Genomic DNA, 23,395 nt, shown 5'->3' with positions numbered 1-23,395 from the left:
TCCCCACCACAAGGGTCTGTCTACACAGGAAGGAAGTCCCCCTCCTCCTGGGTGCACAGAATAGAGTGTTGGGGTCAGTGACCCAGACACTGCATGTGATCCTCTCAACCCATGCTCTCCATGGCTGCTCAAACTGGTGACCTAGCACTTGGTCATGGCCAAGGCCATGACTGTCTGTGTTGAAGCTGCCTCACAGTCTCAGAATAACAGAGCAGCACTTAATGAAGGTTCCAACAGGTGAGGGGTGAACCTAGGCTCCAAAAGGCAGAGGCATCTATGGAAACTGTGCTCAGTGGGAACCCTAACCCTAGGGTACCATATTCTGTCACCTGGAGCATGAACCCCATGTCAGGCAGGGTGTGGTGGGTCCCAGGCACCAGATACTGTGGATTCCAGTATGTGGTCATTGTTTGGGAGGGAGGTAGCATGTCTTCCCAGGGAGGTTGCTCTGCACTCTTTCACTTCCTGCCAGGCTCCCATGGACAGGCAGTGTGACCTGGCAGATGTCGGGGAACCTCCCTTTCTGTTCTGTGAGCCTCAGGCCACAGACAAGGGAGGCAGCAGCATCCCACCCCATGCTCTTCCAGAGGGCACTAATTTCATGGACTAGCGGCTAAATGACCTCCTGACTGGTAAGTATTTGACTGAGAGCAGAATCCTCATTGGTTGGCATCTGCCTGCATCTTCAGAAATTCAGGCTGCCAGTTGCCTTCCTTGCACCCGGCCATCAACCTGGTTGGTTCATTGTTCCCAGCCCAAGAGGCAGGATTATGGAAGGCTCATCTCTCAAAAGAGTCTTGACAATCATGATGAATGTTCAGTAGTCCATATCTCTGGCCCCTTTGTTTTGCTGACACTGTTTCCTAACTACTAAAGGAACAGCATTGGGGGTGCACCCAGCAGATTTCAATGCCAAAAGCATACACTGCCAGAGAATAGCAGAGTGAAGACAGATTCGTGACTATTGGCAGTTGAAGAGACCTGCTGGGGTAACTGTCAAAACTGCCTCCCCAACACAAGGGCAGCTGGATCGTACTGGAGAGATCTATCACACCCATATGGGGAGGACTGGTCCTCACCTCTACAAGGAGACACTTTCCTATTCTCCTAAAATCACTTTATAGATCATGCTGCATTGTGCACTGTGCATCAGAACTGGTGAATTAGGTGCCTCATCTCTTTGAGCACCCACATTCCACGCTTGAGTGCATTTTGTATCTCCCTCCAGCAAACCTTTCTGAAGCCTGTGTTTTAAAAAATAGTGGAAGCAGGGCATGGTGGTGCACACCTTTAATCCCAGCACTCAGGAAGCTGAGTCAGGATTCTTGAAAGTTTGGGACCAACCTAGGTTACACAGTGAGCTCAAGTCTAGCCTGAACTGCAAAGTGAGACCTTGATTCAAAAAGACAAAATCAAATGAAATAAATGGTGGATTAGAACTCTTCTGAGTAGAGATTTGGGTATTATAATGTGTGCATAGCTTTTTTCTGTTTAACTTTCTCTCTCTCTCTCTCTCTCTCTCTCTCTCTCTCTCTCTCTCTCTTTCTCTCTCACTGGGGACTGAATTCATGACCTTATGAGTCTTGCTTCCTTCCTTGCTCTTTCTAACTCTGTCTCTGTCTCACTCTCTCTCCATTTTTTTGACTTTCCATATTCTTCAGCCTAGGCTTGAACTTCTGATGTTCCTGTCTCAGATTCCTACAGTATGGGAATTGCAGTTGTGCACAACTATGCCAGTTTCATAGGGTCATTCTAACAAACACTGTTTACTCTAGATGACTTACAAGTGTGTGTGTGTGTGTGTGTGTGCTCTTTTGGTTGGTTTAAAGTAATTTCTCATTTTTTGTTTTGGTTTTTTCAGTATCATGGATCAAACTCGCAACGTTGCATTTTCTAAGCAGGTGCTGAAGCTGCTGAGCGAAGTCCTCAGCCTAAAGCAATGACTTCTTGGTTCTCCTTATCTTGAGGATGTCATCTGAAATAAGTAAACAATTTAAAGGGGTGTTTGAAGTTACTGGTAGTATTTTCCTTAACCCTCACCTTCCCAAATAATGAATGCTTAACCCTATCCTCTCCTGCATAGCAGCTAACTGCTTTGGGATTGTCTCCTCCTGGGCTACCTGTAAACTGGGAGGGCTATAGGTTGTTCTTGATGGAATTGTCCATTGAGGCAATGTCATCCTCTTTGGTCAATGTTACCAAGTGCCTGCAAGGACTGTCATACATCAGACACAGTGAACAAACCCAAACGCCTTGTGCCCTGATCCATGGCATTGATGATTAATAAAGATCAAATCCCTGGTCAGTACACCTTTTGAGAGTGGACTGAGTTTCATTCTTCTTCCCTGGTATCATTTCCTAAGTCCTGTGATGACATTTGCCTCACTTCCATCCTGCCCCTGTGCTGCACATTTTACTGAGGGTCTCAGCTGTCCTGACCTGGACTGGAACATGGTTCTCCAAGCAGCCGATGTGCCGTTCCTCTGCTTGCTGCTCTGACCACCTTCTGATGGGCATCATTCCCAGGCTGAAAGTCCAGGGCAATAGCATCTCTTGGCCCCACTTTCACATGTGTCAGCAATATAACTGGGAGTGTGGCCTCCCTTACTCACTGAGCCTGAGGGGAGTCACTTCAACTGGTATTGTGCACAGCCAGCTGAAGCACAGGATCAGTGCCAGGTAGCATGGAAAAACCGAGGACCCTCTGTGTGGCACCATGTGAGAGCTGAGCACCATGAGGGAGAGCACAAAACAAGGACAGGAGCAGGTGCTGTGGAAACCACAGAGGTGGGCAGCCCTTCTCTGATGTGTGGACCCCAGTGCCTGTGAGGGCATTGGAACGGGCCTCTTGCATTGAACAAGGGAGTTCCTGGCCTGCTATTTCTGGGTCAGGGTGGCAGTAGACATTGGCTCTGTCTGGCAGTGAATTTGCACAACACAGATTGTGTGAATGCTTGACATTGTCTACCCAGGTCCTTCCGGGTCCACCACAGTCTTCTCTGAACCTTTTGGTGGAGCTACAAGTGGAGACACTGCATGTGTAGCTGCCCAAAATTTAGCTGGTGCAGTTTGGTGCTATCAGCCAAAAGGTATGTTGGGTGACAAAATGAAGTGCCACCCATTGTGCAGCTCAGGGACTTCTTAGCCTTCTTGTTCCAGCTTCCATTTTCTCTTTCCCCAGGTATCCCTCCATCCTCCTCTTATACACACTTCTCCTCTCAAGAGCACACATCTGGGCTTGTGCTAGCCCTGGCTGGACTGGGAGCTGCCCTATACTCCCCCAGAAGAGAGAATCCAGTACCCACAGGTATGGATGATTTGTTGTCACCCACAACAAACTAGAACCAAAATGTGTTGTCCTTGATTCACAACATGGGACTGAGGCTACCAAGAAGTCTATTCTTGGCTCTAGCTCTAGAGTTCTTCTCAGGACATGGTGGTCAGAACTGGGGGATCAAGATCAATCTGATTGTGGACCAACCCAGGACCTGACCTAAGGTTTGGGTCCCTGTGTGATGCATGTGTTCCTGGATATGTGGGGAGACAAATGCAGGTGCTTCTGTCTGGCAGAATCCAGGTAGACACAGTATCTTTGAAATGGCTCATATGATATGGGCAGAATTGTATCTGCTCAGGGAACAAAGGCTGGGTGCACCAGACCATGAAGCAGGACCCTCAGATATGTGCTACACTTTGGAATAAAGGCAAATAAGTGTGTCCCAGCCCAAACGTGTCTGCATGCAAATTCCTGCCCCCTGGGCTCATGCATTTTGGTCCTGTCCTAAGAGCAATGGAAGGCATTATAACGTGTGGCAGTGCGGCCAGCTTTCTAATGGCATGGCTGTGGGCCCCTCAGGAGCTGGACAGCACTCAGACAGGAGACAGGCAGAAGGCTCACTAGTGTACAATGTGACTTTGTCTCAATAATCAGCCTCAGGATATGGCCACCATCAAATCTTGTTTTGCTTTGGTCACCTAGTTGCCAGGCTTCCATTGTGTTCTCACCTGAATCACAGCAGAATTGATTTCCCAAGTCCAGTTGCACAGTGAGGTTGTAGGTCAGTGTGCTGGTGTGAGGCAAGCACCTGTGCCATCAGCAGTAGGGCTTCTGTGTTGTGAAAAACTGTGGATTGTGGCAAGAACCCTATGTATTTTGATCCCCACCACATGGATGCTGGAGTCATGATGTACAGAGCAAGATTCCTGCCACTCAGATGTCACTTTTTACTATAAGTTTCCTTCCCGTGATAAGTTACTCAGAAGCTATGTGCCAGATAAATATATGTTCAAGGCCCTGCTAAGCATCTCCACACAGAGTGTCTGGTAGCAGCTCAGCCTTCAAAGCTGGGTGGGAGAGGTGGGGAGGGAGGTGGAGGAGGACAAGTGGCTTTGTCCTCCAAGACAGCAGCTACAGAGGGGCAGAGGGCACCTTCAGCTGTCACTGTTACATCCACTTCTGAGGGTGTAGCCTGTGGTCACAGAGGAGACAGCAGTTTTGAACACTTTGCTAGAATCAGTGATCTGAACAGAGCTACAAAAGCAGGACATTGGAGCCATACTGAGGACTCCTCCAGAAGATTTGCCTGCTTTTCATTTTTGCTTTCTGTTCCATGACTCAGTCTTCACCAGATATTGGTGGTGTGGATTCACTTGTCTCCAAAAGAGTGGGCTGCTTCTGGGGATCTGGGGCAGTCAGCACACAGTGAGATCTCCATGTGTCTCTGTTACATTGTGTATACAGCAAAGTATAAATGTGCATGTTCCTGTGATAGAAAGATTGGTCCCAGAAACTCCATTAGCAAGGTCTTAACTTGAGGACAGTTGATGCTTTGTTCTTGAGCATGCATTTGCCTGAAGGATCCCTTGCCTGATGCAATATACACTTCTTTGTAGTGTATATTGATTACACTGAAGATAGGCACAAGCTTTATTTATTATGCAGAATGCATATTAGATCCTTTGTGGTGCATGACAGTACAACCCATCAACTAGAGACTGTTCTCAAAATTGTTTGCATTGATCACCCAGAATTGAAAAAAAGTGGAGAAGTTTACAGAGAAAATCTTTCAGATACAAAAACATACTTTAAGTCAAATATATTAGAGAACACACAAATAAAATAATAGATGAGCAGAGGAAAACAATGAAAAACAATGGTTGCCCAACATAGTGAAGAAATGGAATACATGGAAGAGATCCAAACAAGAGTTCAACAAGTTCAGTGCTACATAAGAGATATATAAAACCTATGAGATTAAAATTATATGCACAGACTGATCAAAAGAGAGGTTTAGAATTTCAGATCTTGAAGACAAAATTGTAGCTAGTTGTCATGAAAACAATGCTATCTTAAAAGTAGCAAGGGACTATTAGAGATCAATCCAACAGTTACAAAATGCATCAAAGACTAATTGCATGAGATTGATTGGGGTCAATAAGAAAGCCAGAGACAACACAAATACCATAAAAAAATACTTCAAAAAATAATGGAATAAAACTTCCCAAGCATGATTAAAGAACTTGCCATACAAATAAGTGAAGCATATAGAACTCCAAACAGACATAACCCAAATAAAACTACACCAAGATATATAATATTCAAGATTTCAGAAATACAGCACAAGATCACAGTATAAAGTGCTGTTAAGGAAAAGTCACAGATCAATTATAATTGAAAACACATCAAATTCTTAGCAGTCTTTGTTGTAGTTTGGTATAACTGACATCATCTTGAGCCCTGCTTTTAACTGGTGGCCTATATTTAACCCAAGAGAATGGAAAATGACTTAGAGTACAAGTCCTGTGAGAAAAGCACAATGAGCTGCATCACCTGGAGAAAAATTACCCTGCTCAACAAAAGAAACATGATACAGGTGTCAACTAAAAATTAATGTAAGATTCTAGGTCAGTTGTTTCCAATAGGATGTTACTTTGTGGTTCTCTGCTTAAAAGCTTTGTAAGTCTCCATTTCAGCCACTTGTTTGGACTCTGAAATTGGCAGGTAATCTATATGAGTGTTCCTGAGCTCTATTAATCAAATTCCAAATTCATCAATTTGTATGCTTTGATTCCTTCATTTTTGTTCATGAACCTACCTCAGTCTTCTCAACACAAATATCCAAGTAAAGAAGAAAGCTGTAGTTGAAACAGAAGAACAGTTCCTGAAGTTGGACAGAAGTACAAGTCCTGAAAGGAAAGAACATCCAATCCAGATTGATGTATCCTGAAAAATTTTCAAAATTAATGGGAACTCAAGATACTTCCATGACAAAGAAAAACTGAAGGGATATATGACTGCAAAACTGACCATAGAAAAAGTAATGAAAGTTATACTAGAAAGAGGTAAAAAGGGCCACAATTCCAAGAAAAACACAGAAACAACCAGACAGCACAAGTAGTTAAAAAGTGGAGAAAAGCAGAGAATCAACAGCAGAACAATATTACCACAAAGACAAACCAATACATATCATCGTTAATGATCACACCTCATCAACCAAAAGAAATAGATGGTGAAATGTATCAAGAAACAAGATACAAAAATATGCTGTATACAGAAAAAATGTTTAATTCAAAAAGAAATTCAGAGACTGAAAGTCAAAGGACAGAAAACTGTCTTCCATGCAACAGAGGCCCAGAAGAAAGCATGAGTAGATACTCTCTTTGCAGACAATATGAACTTCAAACCAAGAATGACCAAAAAGATAAAGAGCCTCACTGCATATGTGTTAATGGAAAGTTTTTAAAAGTATAAGATAACAATCATAAATATGTGTGCATCTAATACAAGGGCACCCAACAATATAAGGCAATTGTTAAAAGACATGAAGAAAATACAAACAAAAAATAACACAATTGACCCAAGAGACTTCAACATCCCACTATCACAAATGCATGAACTAGACTAATAATCAGCAAAGAAATAAGAAAGTAGAACTGAATCTGTGAATAAATGAACTGAATAGATGTTTACTAAGTATGTGACCCAACATATTCAGAATAAACATTCTTCTCAGCTATGCAGGCGAGGTTCTCTAAAACATGCCATATAAACTAGTCCACAGAACATGCTGAAGTAAATGCAAAGGACCTGAAGTAACCCAATGCGTTTTACCTGACCATAATGCAATACAATTGGGAAATAATTGTAAAAGAAGGTACAAAGACTTCATAAATATATGAAAATTAAGTAACACTCTGCCAAACAATCAATAGGTCACAGATGATATAAAGGAAGAAACCTGAAAGTATCTACAACATAACAAAAATATAGATGCAAACCTTGGTTCTCCTGGGATTCAATGAAAGCAGTTCAAAGTGGGAAATTAATAGTATTCAAATTTCACTTCAGGGAATAGAAAGAGCATAAATAAAGATATACTGTTGCACCTCACACTTCCAGAAAAAAAATGGCATGAAAACCCCAAAGCCAATAAAAGGGAAGAAACTAAAGAGATCAGAGAAGAAAGTAATGCAGTGCAGAACATAAAAACAATAAAAAGATTTAATGTATCGAAGAGTTGGTTCATTGAAAGAATAAATAAAATTGATAAATCTTTAGCCAACCACATCAAAAGAAGAAAAGAATCACTTAAAACCATTCATTGAGGAATGAAAACAGTAAGATAACTGTACATCTTTTGAAAATTAAGAAGATCATCAGTATCTACTTCAAAAACTCATGTTTCCCTAGGTTGCATAACATAGAAATGAATCAATTCCTAGATTCACATTAATTGCCAAAGCTGACTCAATAAGATATAAAAATTCTATATAATGCAGTATCTGTCAATGAGACTGAAGATATAATTAAATTTTATTGGGTACTGGCCGGGTGGTGTATGCCTGTAACCTCAGATCTTGGGCGACTGAGATAAAAGGATTGTTGTGAGTTTGAAACTAACCAGGGCTACAATGTGAGCTCAAGGCCACTCCAGTGCATAGTAAGACCATCTGCAAAACACATTAAAATGAAGCAAACAATGACAACAAAAAGGCAACTGACCAACATATAGAAGTCCAAGTCTTCAGGAATATACTGCTGAATTTTATAAGAAATGTGTAGAAAATTGAAGGCCCCTACTCCTTAATGAAATTGAAAGAGAAGCAGTTCTCCCTATCTCTTTCCTGGAGACCAGCATTACACTGATACTAATACCAGAGAAAGACACAACCAGAAGAAAAAAAAAAAAAAAAACTACAGGGAAGTTTTCCTAGTGAACATAGTTGCAAAAATCCTTAATAAGATACTAGCAAAGTGAATGTAGCAAATCAAGAAGATTTTAAAACCTGACAACTTGGATTCATCCCACGAAGGCAGGGATGTTTCAGTACATGCAAATCAACAAATTTAAATGTTATATCAACTCAGGTAAAAACAAAAGTCACATGGTGATCATCTCAATAAATGCATGATAAGCTTTTGATAAAATCAAGCACTGATTTGTAATAAAATCCTGCAATATATAACAATAGAGAGACTTTACCTCAATCTGATAAAACAAGCAAGGACAAAAATACACCCAGCATCATACTAAATGGTGAAAAACTAAAAACTTTCACACTACAATTAAGAACAAGAAAAGGATGATTACTATCACCACTCTTATTCAATATAGCTCTGGAAACATTAGGCAGAACAATTAGAGATAAGAGACAAATAAGAATAATCATATAACAGAAAGTTGGTAAACTATCATTATTTATGGATGACATGATATTCTATGTAGAAGATGTCAATTACTCCACCAAAAGACTTCTAGACTTAACCAAATTCAATAATGTACCTGGAGACAAAGTTGGCAATCAAAAATCAAGAGCATTCCGGTACACAATAAACTCACTAAGAGAAAAGTTACAGAAATCACACCCTTAACAATACCCTCCAAGAAAATGAAATACTTGGAATGAACCTAACAAAGAAAGTCAAGGACTTACATATTGAAAATTACAGTACTTTGTAAAAGGATACTGAAGAGATTATCAGAAAATGGAAAGATACCCCTTGCCCAAACTTTGCATTGTCTTTTCACTGTGTTAGTGATTTCTTTTGATGTACAAATATTTTTAATAAGATGGAGTCCTAGTGCTTGATCGTTTGAAGTTGATTCTTCAAATTTTGTGTTTTGTTTATGAAGCCTCATTAGTGTTTCTGTTGTAATATTTAGATCTCCAAGCTAGTTTGGCTTTAGTCTATTGCATGGTGATAGGCATAGACCCAGTTTAAGTCTTCAGTATGAGGAAAGTCATTTTCTTCAGCATTATTAAAGAGGCTATCTCTCTTCCAATGAACATATTTGGCTCCTTTATCAAAGACAAGGTAGCAGAGTGTGTTTGTAGTTGTGTCTCCAACTCCAGTCTGTTTGATAGATTATTGGGTCTGTTTTTCTGCCAGGACTCTGGTGATTTTGTGACAGTAGCTTTCTAGTATTATAGCAAGTGAAGAATTGTGATGCCTCCTGACTTGCCTCTGTTGCCCAGGAATGTGTTTGGTATTCTAGATCTTTTCTGTTTCCAAATGAATTTTAGAAAAGTTTTCTCTATATTTGTGAGCTATACTAATTGTATTTGGATGGGCATTGCATTAAATCTGTATAAGAGTCTGCAATATGATATTTCTTGAGTTTTCCATATCCTTAAACATAGTCTTATTGGTTTTTATACTCACTTGATGTATCCTAAAAGGTATGATCCTAAGAGTTTCAAACTATTGAGTTCTTCTTCTCAAGGATATCAGCAATAATAGATACATTTTTTCCTATTTGTTTGAGACATGGTTTCCCTATGCAGTTCAGGCTGACTGTGGGCTCCCATCTTAGTCCAGTAACTTCACATGGTAATCCTACCTTAGCGTTCCAAGTTTGGGATTACAGGTGTGCACCTGACACCTGAAAGAATTCCTGGTGTTATTTGAAAGATGAGAAAACAGTCATGAGATACACATGTATTCATTAACTGTCATTTCCTTAAAGGAAAAGTGTTCAGATTAACACATAATACCTTTGGAGTGTAGGGAATCAGAAGATGTGTTTCTATCTCTTATGGTCTGGGGATAACAGAATACACTACTGCAAAAACGGGAGACATCACAGCTAGGAATATGTGTCAAATTTGAGCACAAGTATTATGAATTAAGAGAGTATTTATGGAAGATGAGTGAAAAGACCAGTGGAAAATAATGAAAGACTTGGTGACTTTAGCCTTTCATGACTCCAGAGTAGGCTTTATTATAATGGTGAATGTCACAAATATTCAAATAGACAAATATTATGTGTGTTTTTACCTAGAAAATCTTAAGGCTTGGCACTGTATCCTAGCTGTGTTGTAGCCTGGCATAAATCATACAATCTTGAGCCCTACATTTAACTAGTGCCTTGTATTTGAGCCAGGAAAATGGAAAATGACTCAGCATATAAGTACAATGAGAAAAGCAAAATGAGCTGTACACAAGGAAAAAAACTTTAATTTGCTCAAACAAAAACAAAAACAAAAACAAACAGGATACAGGTGTCAACCAAAAATTAACATAAGATTCTAGCTACATTGTTTCCAATAGGATGTTCTTTGTGATTCTCTCTTTTAAAAACTCTTAACATTCCAATCCAGAATCACTTGTTTAGATTTTGAAATGGGGGAGATTTTGAAATGGGAGAAATGGTTCTGAGCACTGCTATTTAAATTCCAAATTTATCCTTTGTCTGTGTGGATTCCTATATTGTTTTTCTCAAACTGACCTCAAGCTCCAGAAAGGTTTACTGATACAAGCAAAAACCTAGATTAAATACAGTGTCACCTTAAGGAAAGAATCATAGTGAAAAGGAGGGAAGAAAAAAGACAAACACCATGTGTTATGATACCCACCTCTTTACCCGGCATTAAAGAGGCTGAAATAGGAGAATGGCCATGTATTCAAGGACAGAATACCCTAGGTAGTGAGTGCAAGGTCAGCCAGAACTACAAAGTGAGAGTATGTCTTTAAAAACAAAATACAAAAATGAAAAAATATAAAAACTGAGGAACAGAGAAAGACTATTAAAGGAAAACAAAAATATCAGAGCTGAATGAAAGTTGACTTAACTAAAATGAGAATTATGGAATGATGTTGCAGAGGAAAGCTGGTCATGAAGTGTTACCCAGGAGGCAGTGAAAAATACAGTTATGAATGGGACCTATTGTGCTACATCACAATAGTGACCTCCTTCCTTCAATACATCTGCAGTCTACTAGACAGGAGGTCCAAAAGTTCATGGAAATGTCAAACTCAGAGCAAATAAGCAGCTTGAACTCAAAGCTTTGAATCATGGGCTTTAGCAGATGTTTGATATTCAAGTTGAAATAGGAAAAATATAATCCTACCTGGTTTGATGGCAAATTCAGCAAGTTGGTTGGCTCACAGCATTGAAGAATGAAGTCACAAATCAAAAGAAGTTCAAAAAGTTTTTTTTGGAAAAAAAACACAGAATAGCCCTGCCTTTGCAGGAGGGGTCTTCAGTGTTTAGCCCACAGATCTATTGTCAGGGGTCATTTACACAGCAAAGTCAGAATGTGAGTACAGTGTGGGTCTCAAACTACAATCTACCTATAAGTGTATAACTGCTTAACTAATATTATTCAGAAGGGCAGCAAGTCACACAGAAAAGGTATGCAGAAAGAGCCAAGGAATTTTGTGGGAACAATAGCCCAGGTGTTCTGTTCATTGAGTATGGTAATAGATGCCTACCTGGACTTCCTGGGGAAGGTGGTGGTAACTGTAGTACATTTCAAGCTATTGTTTTTCTCTTTAAGAGGCATGTAGACCTGGTCACTGCATCTTCACCTTCAGGTCTGGCTTTCTTCAGCTGTGCCTCTAGCAGGGATTGTTGTATTTAGTTTTTTACATTGATTCCTTTGAGGTTCCATTTCCTCTCTTAATGTATATCAATTTCTGTCTACTTGGCCTCCTATAGTAAAATCACAATACTATTTGAATGGATAAAGTGATATTTATACATTTAAGAAAATATTATTTAATAGGGGGCCTGGGTTTTAGCTCAGCAGGCAAAAGTACCTGCATGGCAAGAGCCAGGTTGTCAGTTTGATCCCCAGTACCTAAAAAGAAGAGATTTAAAATGCAAGGAAAGAAAATAATTTCATTTGTGAAGATGTAGATGAACAAAATTTTCAATTAAATCTGTCAGTGGCAAATTAAAGAGTGGTAATAGTTGTATTTAGAATCTAAGGTTGTTCAGGCTGGGGATTGAGCTCAGTGGTTCAAGGACCAGCCAGGTAAGCACAAGGTCATGAGTTCAATCCCTGGTATGAAAAATAAAAATTTCTACAGTTGTGAACCACGTCGTGCTATGAGCACAATTATTGAAATTGACAGTTGTTCATTCAGTGGCTCAATTTTTCTTTTGTGTTCTACAAAATATCTACAGATAACTTGGTAAATACAGTGAATGATATACTGTCTCCCATACCATGGGTATTTGCTGAGAGTTGTTTTTAGTTTTTATTTTTTCACTTACTTGAAACCTGAAAATATTTGGTGATGCTAGATAGAGAAACCGCGATAATTATTTTTTCATTTTAATCATATATTTCACTATATCCATTAAGTACATTTTATTTGCTACAATTATTCTAAGAAAAGTTGATAAATGATTATTAAATTTATAGGCACATGAGTTAGTTAGAAATATAGGCAGTCACACAGTGATATAGGGGAATGCAACTCCTGACCTACTACATTGGGTATGGATTTAGGTTCTCTAAAATTGAAGAATGAATAATTAGGAACAATGGAGGAAAGAGCAGAATATATTTTTTGAGAGAAATAAATTGACAGGATTTTGCTCTAGATGAGATATTTCAGCACTGGGAGGTGAGACCAGGGGACATTTACTTTGAGGTCACTTTCCCCTCTCCTTTGCAACTTACCTGTGGCAAGAAAAGAGTCCCAATCAGCTACTTGCACATCAGCAATGCCACCTTTAAGCACCACCCCAAAGGTAAGCTATACATATGCCCCTATGTGACATTTTTACTGTGTATTCTCTCTTTTAAAATGCCAAAAATGCTATCATTTGGTTCCTTAAGGCAGATTGAGTGTCTCCTGGGAATCCCTCTCATTTTGAGTCCCTTTGCCTTAAAACCAACAGTTTCTTCTTCCTGGATGGTTTACTTGCCACTGCTAATATGCATGCAACAGCAACTTTACTCACTGAACATGGGTGAGGTACCTTCTTTTTTTGTTTGTTTGTTTGTTTCTATTCCTCAGCAAGCTTGTGACAGAAAAAACATCCTGCCATCCCCAAACAGGGTTACTAGTTTCCACACATCTTAGGCCACACAGCTGGAGGTAACATGGAGATTTTTATGTGCTGGGACCCTGCCCTGCTCTCTTTGGTTACCTGCAAAGAAGAATGGGTGTTGGGAGTTTGCCTGTCACACTTTCAAAATAGATTATGATCTCTTATGTTGTGTGTGACCAAGCACAGTTTCCACGTTCCTTGGGGGAGCTACAGCTCTTAGTTCCTGAGGTGAAATTGTTCTCTCAGCTCCCTTATAATTTGGTCATGGGGACCACTTCCTGTCCTCTAGAAAACACACCTCTGCGGTGCCTGGTTCATAACCTTGGTGCTTTTGGCTTCTAAAAGGCTACAACAACCAAAAAGCTGATCTTTTATCTATGCTTTTGTCACAGTGGTGATAAGTTGGCCAAAACCCTTCATCTTTAGGCCTTCTTCACTCTAAGGACGTGGTTTTCTCTCACTCTGTCTTTTGTGATGGCCCATGTACTCCTGGCTCGCTCTGCTCCACCAGGATCTCTCCCCTTCCCCTCACCTATGATGCAGCTTCTGTCTTTACAGCTTCTCCCCATATCGCTCATACCAAATCCCACTGTGTTCTCAGCCAAAGGTTTCTATACCCCCTGCGTAATCTGCTCCTCCTCCTTCACTCCCAAGGATCTACAATCCTCCCCCTAGTGTCTCTCATCCTTCCCCTAGCATTTCTCACCAGGCTCTGACTTCTCAATACCCCTGCTCTAGCCGTCTGTCCCGTCTGAGGGTTCTTTTTCTCCTTCCCCTGCATTGCCATTTTCTCTGCCTGCCCACCATACTCAGTCTCAGGCATTGCAGCCTTTTGGCAGGCCACATGGATGCCAGCAGCCATGTTGATTACACACATGCACCTGCTGGGCTCATCTCTACTGCTGCTTTGGGAACAGGCTGGACCTTAAAGATTAACTAATATTTGTGTTCCTTCTTTTTAACTTTCTGAGCTACCTCAGGTTAACCATCAATTAGGTTCCTTTTCTGGTATTCTTATTTCAAGAGATCTCTATTAATTGATCTATAAGAATGTTCACTCTACTCTATTTATTATAGTTCAAGTTGGCCAAATATATTTGAGCACATTCTAATTTTATAAGATGATTGTCAGTTTATATATCTGTTGTCCATTTGTCCAATTGTCTGCTCTGTTAGCAGCTTTTTCTTTTTACTTGAGCTCAACAACTTTTTCCCTCAACATTTATATTTTCAGATCATGTAATAAAGGTTTATTTGGGTAACAGATTTAAAAGACATGCTTCCACCTAAGTTGCCAGCTGGTCAAAATGATGCTAAAATTGGGTAAACAAAATCCCTTGGGGTGAGGCAACATTAAACAGCACTCCAATTGATAAACAAGAAAGTGGCCACCTGGTAACTTTTTTAAAAATTTATTTTAATTTTAAGGAGATTAAAATAAAAGAGGACTTAACGTATGAGATTGGAGCACAACAGTTTAAGCAACACAGTATTACAACACAATACAACCTGACATATCTGTAGCTAACTTAGTGTCTCTTTCCTTGAAGTAGTTGAGTATATCTTCATACACAATAGTATCAAACATAACAAAATATTATAAAATCATTAAAGAGCAAGAAAGTATTACAGATTATTTGGAATGAAATAACACAAAATGAACAATGGTTACTATATTATCTCATTGTCCATAAAATATTTGTTTATACTACCACACATAATACAATCCAATAAGATGCAACAAGATAGAACCAAGGAAACAGAAGAATAAAAGCATGATAGCACTTCAAAACAAAATAATATTAAATCAGCACTAGCTATTATAATGTCTTGTTTTCTTCAAAATTGCTATTCAAATAATCATAGATAATAAAATCAAACAACCCAGGATGAAACCATTCTGAGTAATGAATGGGAATATTATAAGGCTCCAAAGCAATGTAATGGGGGAGCAGGATTACCACACACTCTTATGTACTCTTACCATTTCTCACACTAGGAACACTATATGGTATTTACACATGAACAACCAGGTACTTTAACCAGGTCAGGTTCACTGATGGGAGGTCCAAATAAACTCTTTAGTCCCATGGGAAAAAGTTCAAGTAAAGTTCGTATTACTAAGACAATTCATTGTTGCTGATCTCATGGTATATTCATGCCTTCAAATATAAAATTGTGATTGTTTATGATGACAAATGTTTCCTTTCATATCTAGATGTCTTATGCCTTTTTCTCGTGTTCCAGCCTGGTGATTTAGATCAGGCCAATACAAAGTCAAATAATTTTTAACAAAAATTTATGTAATGTAATAGTGAGCAGTCAAAAATATGTCACAAATTTTTTCAGTGCTCAAATGTTAAAACACCCATGGTTAATAGAAAATAACACTTCCATTTAATGTTCTATATTAAGTTTACTGCTTGTCCTGTACTGTATGGTATTAATCTTCTGGATGTTTAACAGCTACAGTTAAGAGATAATTATAAATTCCCTTTGGATTCCTTGTGCTATTATCCACCAGATATTTTCTAAAAAAAAAAAAGTTTATTTGATGCAGGGGCCAACAGAATAATGAGATCTGGAGTGGGGCTGAGACTGGGGCAGCAGCCAGAACAGAACCAGTCCAAGCCTGTCTGTCAGCACTGGCTCAGCCCTTAGGATAGGGAAACATTTGCTTGATGTTTTGTCTTGAGTCCTAACCCACAATAGGAGGTATCCCTCTCCCCCATGGTTGCAAGGTATCTGGGCTTTTGCATTGGCCATTTCTAGGACCTAGTCCTGTCTCACTGCCTATATATTTCTACCTAACTCAGCTGCCTGTAACAACAGGGCTGGGACTTCAAAGGAGCAAGAGGATAAATTCAGATTGCTTATAGCCTTGGAAGAGAAAATCACCTCCTGCTTTGGGCCAAATCTCAAGACAAATGCCAACAGAAATACAATCAAGTGCTAAGAACCAATTGTCCAAATAGTTCTGTATCACCCTGAAGAAGTCAAGAGTGGCCACCCTAAGCCCCTACAGGAAGAGTCCCTGCTGTTAAGGAATCCCACTTATTATGTGACATGCTCCCCCATTTGTTCCTAATTGAATCACTTTTACCTGAGCAATTATCCCTAATGGTTGAACACAGTTCTATCCCGCCTTATGCTCACCTTGCAAATTTCCAGTGTTCCCCTCTTTTGACCCATCTAACCTCCTGTTTCTACTCAATAAATACAGAGTCTTTGACAACCCACTCAGGACCCCTTCTGTCTCTCAGACAGAAGCTTTATTTCTCGCAATAAATATATTGCATTCTTAAACTCCATCATTCTAAACATTATTCTTCAATTTTAGAGAACACAAACTCATACCAGACATATAGTAGGTCAGGAGTTTCATTCCCCTCTATCATCAACATGAACCAAATTAACATAAATATCTTTATGGTTTGTCTGAATGCTTTTCCCTTTTCATGCAGTTTTAAGTGATCAATTCAACTCACAGTGGTTGTATTTCTGGCAATGTATAAAGCTGTATATATCAGTCATTATAAATGTAAAATAATTGGTTTGAGTGTATAATTTAGCAAGAACTAGATATTGCTATGGGAGTAGGTTATCTCATATAAAAGTGAATGTTCAACTAAAATTGCTCAGAAAAATTTCTACATTACTGGCTGCTTCAACAATTTTAAGATACATGAACTGTGTATTTTTGCCTTTGTGTAGAAGCCTTCTATTATGTTATTGAAAGAAGTCTGTACATCTGTTGGACCCTGTTTATATTTTGATGCTTTTTCTGCATTGAAGTTTATATGAAGATTTATTTTTATCTTAGGCTTAAACTCACTGCATTGACACTGATGGAGTGAAGCAACAGTCTACTACATTAATTTCAATTATATATTCATGGCATTGATCATATGAATTACTGAGGAGATAAATTAGCTACATACATAGACAAGAATCAGTACTGTTAGCATTTTCTGGTGCAATAGAGAAGCAGAAAATAAGAAAAAGTAAAAGTGGCCTTTCTATTTAAGGAATGTGAGGAGGAGCCCAAAAAATCAAGGTTTTTTGTTTTGTTTTGTTTTGTTTTGTTCTTACTATTGGGTTAGGGGTATAAGTGACTTTTGCCTGGATGTGGAGATTGGAGCAGACATTTCTGTCATGTGAGGAGCTGATTGGAATTTTCTTCAAGCCCTTGGGAAAGGAATGAGGAGGTTGTAATCAGGGAAGAAGAGGAAGCGGCCATATGGTTAGCATCCCTGATTGGGCCTTCCACCATGTTGAACTACAAGCAGAAGGTCCTCCCTCAGTTTGAATGATGAAATAAAAATAAAGAAGTTTTGCTATGTGTCTTCCTCCATGACTGGAGGTAACCATTCACAAGAAATATTTTGACTCACATCCTTAATAAATTGTAGATACCATAATCAAAATTACAGATCAGTTCACTTTCAGAAAACAGAAGCAGCACTTAAATGCAGGCATAAAGGCCTTCAGTGAGAGTATCCCTGAAGAAGTGAGATCAGCTTTATAGAACACAAACTACTACTCATTTATCTGAGTTCACTAAAGATAAAAATTTATAATGGTGTTGCTACAAGGGAAAGTAACTCCTGATCTACTATGTCTGGTATGAGTTTGTGCTCTCTAAAAGTAAAGCATAAATTTTAGGAACAACAGAATTTAAGAGTAGAATATGTTTATTGGGAGAAAGAAAGCTGTCTGAGAGAGAGAAGGGGTCCTGAGTGGGTTGCCAAAGACTGTCTTTTCTAGGGACTTCTATTGAGTAAAATAATTTTGGGAGATGGATTTAAGGTGGGAATACTGGGAGCTCACAAGGCAGATATGCATATGATAGGATAGAAATATGGGAGCCAATAAAATTAATAGTTCAGGTAAAAGTGATTAAATTGGGATCAAATGGGGAAGCCTGTCACACAGAAAGTAGGCATTTTTATGCAGTAGTGACTCTTCAATTAAGGGGTTCAGAAGGTGACTCATGACTTCACCAGGATGATAGGAACTATTGAAATATCAGGCTTTAGTTGAATGGTAACTGCTGATTTCCTCAGGGTGCTAGAGAACCATTTCAAATACCAATCCTTACAATATTAATACATTTACTTAATCTTTTGTCCTGAAGTCTGACACTTAGCAGGAAGTGTCAGATACCTATAGTTGAAGGTATCTGGGCTTCTGCATGGGATCCTTGGAGGACCAAGCCCTGTCTCACTGCCAACATTATTTGACTAACTCAGCTCAGCATTGTTTGGAAAATTGAACACAAATGTCTTGCACTTTGGGGGAATGATCTGGGGATGACAGTGTGTAATGTATTTACCATTGTTGTCCCTGATTGACATGTTGTGAAATTTAGTTTGACTTTTTCTTTTTAGCCTTGAAATCAAATGAATTTGGAAATAAAAAACCTGAGGTAAATCTCTTTGGTACAAGCACTCCTCTGTGGATATCAGCACTGAAGAAGACAGCCAGGTCCAGAAGTCTGCACTACAGTCTATCATTTGGGATCCTCTCTTGCAGGGAGGGGTTCCTTTCCCTGTTTATTCTTGACTCAGAAGGAGGGAAGAGGAGCAAGATTCAAGCACAGATGAAGAGGTGGGCTATATGAACTGTCCAACCAGGTGGGCCATGACAGGTGGTCTCTTAAGTCTTTCCTGTATCAGGGCATTATTGACCTGTTGTGAGCACAGTGCTGGAGCAGAATGTTTGCTGGATCTCATTTAGTGGTTTCAATGTCATGTGGCCTGATTAGGAAAGAACCTTGGAGATCTTCAAGCTGCAGAATGCTCAGATTGTGGATGGGAGCCCAGAAATAGGGCAAAAGGCCTAAACCATTTACAAGTGGTTAGAAGCAGTTCCAGTGTCTCGATCTTCAGGTACTTAGTTTGCTTCAGCCCATGAGGTCCTCCAGCATTGGCTGTGGGTCATCCATTGTGCATTTTGCCTCTTTCTGGTGGAAAGAGTGACTCTATCTTCTCTTTGACAGCAGCAGATTCCAGTATCATCTTTGGAATTCTCTGCTGCCCTGGCACCTCCACAAGCTCAGTGAGGGAAGGAGCTTGGGGAAACCCTGACTCTGATGCATTTTGTAGCTGCTGCAAAAGTACTGAGGAAGGTCTCTGCCCTCATTGCTGTGAAAAGCAGACCTGGAGGGTCTGATGTTTATAAATGTCTGTGATACAGGGCCTCATAGCCACAACTTCTGTCCTTAAACTTGTGCTTTGTTGTATTTAGAGTGATCTCCTAAATTTATAGGATGTTCTTGTGTTTCCATCCTATCACAGGTGTTGGCAAAGGTACTGAGTATTCAAAGACGTGTAGTGATGTGCCTCAGTGGAGGAAGGCTTCCCAAATACCTGGTGAACTTTGTATCATACATGACAATGCAAAAGAATTTTGAACATAATTATTTAGGTGACAGCTCTGCTCACAGACTGTTTGTGAGAACAGCCATGTATTTTTGAATTCTGAGAAAAATGAAGCAGATATGAAAGTGTTACCAAAGGCAGGGTAAAGTATGCTTGCAAAGGACAAATTCCTGAATCACCTGCCTGTTAAAGGTTCATTGAAAAATTCCAAAATTTATGCATTTTCATGGACACATGCACATGATAGCCTTCTGAATGGAAAGGAATATGGGTGTCATCACTGAAATAACAGCTGATTTATCAGTTTGGCTGATAATACACATTGTTTATATATAGAAATTCTTTGCAATGGACTTTACTAAGTGGTGTAAAATAGAAGCCCTAAATAGAAGTTGTGCTGCAGGGATATCCATTGTTAGGCATGAAGGGTTTTCTGTGTAGTGTGGATCAGAGCAGCATGGAAAGGATGTGCAAGTGATTGGCATGACACAGGGTGTCAAGAGCAGGATTTACAAATGAGAGGATCTTTACTGAAAATCAAGTAGTTCTTAGGGTAAGCATGAAGTTCAAGTTGGCTTCTGATTTCTTACTTGAGATGAACAATACCAGCTCTGTCAATAATAAGTATTACATACCTGTTAACCCATGATTTCTGTGTTCCATAATTGAGATCTAATTTTGATTTTCTCTAATTATATGCCAGTGTCATGAAGTAGGAATTTGAATCTTTATTTTTTTTTTGTACCAGGGATTGAACTCATTAGCTCATACTTACTAGGCAGGTGTTTATGCCACTGAGATAAATACACAAACATGAATGTGTTTTCTGTATATTAAGGAAAGTATCAACATTCTACATCAGAACATGTTGAAAGTTCTTGGCATGTTACTACATTGTATCGATATAATTTTTAAAAGAAAGCAATGGTGTTTTATGCAGTCATTTTTCAAGTTGCATTTTTTTGTGGAGTTTTGCAGTCAGGGTCTTTCTCTCTATTTCCGACAGCTCTGTAACTGAGGCTGGCCTCCAACTGAAGGCAGTTCTCCTGCATCAGCCTCCCAAGATATATTTCTTCTTTCTGAGCGAAAGGGGATCACTTGGTGACACTGAGCTATAATTTGCTATGTGTGCCTTGTTTCAATGTTTATACATTGTTTACATACAGTTTTCCATTTTCATTTGAGTTATTATTTATGTACCATATTTGTTGTTATTTATGTTTTGTTGTGTGAAAATAAATTCAAATTTATTTGAATGCTGCTTAAGTATATTAAGAACAAAGGACTTAGTGGCCTAAATGAGATTTGAAAAGATATCATCTGTAATTTATCCAAGTGATTCATGTGATATTTGTCTACCCCTTTGCTTTGTGGATGCTGGTCCTACAGGCTCCCACTGTGAGCTCTGCTTTAGAGACAGTGCACAGGGATACTTCCGGTGACTCAGCACAAAAAGCACTGCTCCCATTTGGCTGTGAGCTGCAATTTATCATCCAAATTGCTTTTTCAAAAAATGTATCTATACATAAAATTAATCACCAAGACATGGAATTAAGCTTTGAAGAATTCAGTCTCCATTCAGCTGTGATGTTTTGTTCTACGTTGTTTAGTTTAGTTTTGTTTTATTGAGACAGGCTTTCACTATGTATATCACTATGGTGCCTACAATTTTGTTGACTTCATAAAAGCCCTCCTCTCTCAGCCTTTTGAGGGCTGGGATAGTAGATATGCACCAACTCTGCTTTTGATTCAGATTTTTATGAGCAAATTTAAGATATCCCAGGCCATGAGTCCCAACCTTCCTTTGAGAAATATATGTATGAATCTTTAGGATCATACTTTTATCACTTGGCCACTCAGCACTTATCCCCTAACATCACTTGGGAAGCACATTTGTTTATGCACTGACTATGCTGAGCATCATTGGGGAAGTTGTCATTTTAACCAGTTGATTCTTATATTGAATACATTACAATAGTCACTTTTACATTTCTTGTTACTTGATAAAAACTAACAAAAAGTATGCAATTATTGATTATCTTTTACTTAAATAATTGCACTAGTAAGGACTTACATATAAAGCCCTAGGCTAAGTGTGATTCCTTTATTCCCACCATCAGTAGAGGATGAGATTAGATGATCAGGGCTTTGAAGCTGACTTTGGGAGGCAATTTTGCTATATGATCTAGCAGTGTGTGGCAGTTTTTTTTATACCTGCATTTGATGTTTAAGGAAACAGGTAAGTTTAGGTCAAGAATATAAATGTAGGATGGGAATACTGAAGCAAAATGCAAATCATGATTTTTTGGCTCAGGAAATGTGCTTTTTATGGTAATTTGTGCAGCAGTATTTAATATACTTGTATTAGAGTAAAGCATAGCGAAACATAAATGAGCCAGACATTCTCTGTTCTGAAAGTAGAGGCATTAACAAAACTTTTTTACTCAATGCTATTGCTGGTGCTTTTTGTAGAAAATAAGATAGGGCAACAAAACAAGCAAAAAGGATTATATAAAATTTTAATACTTATGCACAAATGTAGAAGCCAAAAAACAAAACAAAACAAAACAAAAAAAAAAAACAAATCAAATTTTAAAAGGATGAAGAAATAATCTACAGGATAGGAGAAGATTGCATGTTACTCCCTGACAGCTAACATGTAAATCCCATAGAAATGTGAAATGAATACACACTTTTAAGAACAGGTACAAATTGTCAAGAAATACCTGAAGAACTATTGAGCATTTATGCACAATAGAGAAATGCAAATCAATATACCATCTCATTGCAGAGACAAATCACCACAAGATCAAATGAATACTCATAAGACGGCAGGAGAAAACAAACTATTTAACTTTGTTGGTGGAAATGTAAACAAGTACTTCAGCCACTACTGAAGTCAGTGTTCAAAGTATTCAAATGATTAAACATAGTAAGTCCACTAAGTGCAGTGCTTCCTTTAGTGGGTCTCATACTCAAAGATCTAAGGACCCATTGCAGTGATTCATGCATATTCCTGTTTACTGCAGCAATAGTCACTTTTCTGTGGAGAGCAGCAAGCACTGCTACATCACTACCAAATGCCAATGATGAACAACAAATACCCATCAGTGTACTCTGTTTAGTAAATGATATGATATTATTTTGAAATAGGCTCTAAATTAGCTTTTCATAGTGTGATAAGCATGACATAAGCATGATAATCATGCTAATGTAACAAGGCCCTCACTATTGCACTATGTTTATTAGATTGAACTGTTTTTCTTTTGGAGGCAACATCTTGCTATGAAGTTCAGGTTGGCTTTAAGATCAATTTATACCCCAGAGGGTTCTCAAACAATTCACCTGCCTCAGCCTCTCAAGTACATGGCTTACACACACATGCCATCAGGCCCAGTTTAGATTTGGTATGTTAAATGTATATTCAGTATTTTTTCAACTGTTTTGGTTGTTAAAGTGTTTCCACTTTTTACCTCCAGCATCTATAACCACTGTGACCTTATTGAGGTGGTAATGTACATACCACCAGCCTCATGACATTCACTCCTGTGTTCAGTGCTGTCAGTGTACTGCAGTGAGACTTATGTGTACAAATGTATATAACTGCTTGTTTTTTCTACTTTCCTTCAAAAAGATTTTAAAATTACCTGATACAATCAATGACCTTGTCTACAGTTTGATGCAAATGCCAACAGTTAAGAAGAGTGTAGCACAAACACACAC

General features: G+C 38.9%; 1 protein-coding gene across 1 annotated transcript in view; it reads left to right on the top strand.

Annotated features, from left to right (window-relative positions):
* The first annotated feature begins 18,625 nt into the window (after positions 1-18,625).
* The window catches only part of LOC134474653 (zinc finger protein 431-like), a 44,731-nt gene continuing 39,961 nt past the window's right edge, over positions 18,626-23,395 (top strand). Inside the window, exon 1 of the mRNA XM_063243158.1 lies at positions 18,626-18,899. The gene's annotated coding sequence lies outside the window, so the exon portion shown is untranslated. The remainder of the gene's footprint in view (positions 18,900-23,395) is intronic.

The sequence above is a fragment of the Cavia porcellus genome, unplaced genomic scaffold (assembly GCF_034190915.1).
Source record: "Cavia porcellus strain 051 isolate PalLab524CR breed Dunkin Hartley unplaced genomic scaffold, mCavPor4.1 scaffold_34, whole genome shotgun sequence".
Lineage (NCBI taxonomy): Eukaryota > Metazoa > Chordata > Mammalia > Rodentia > Caviidae > Cavia > Cavia porcellus.
Note: the sequence above shows the minus strand (reverse complement) of the source record. Positions and strands in the feature narration are given on the sequence as shown.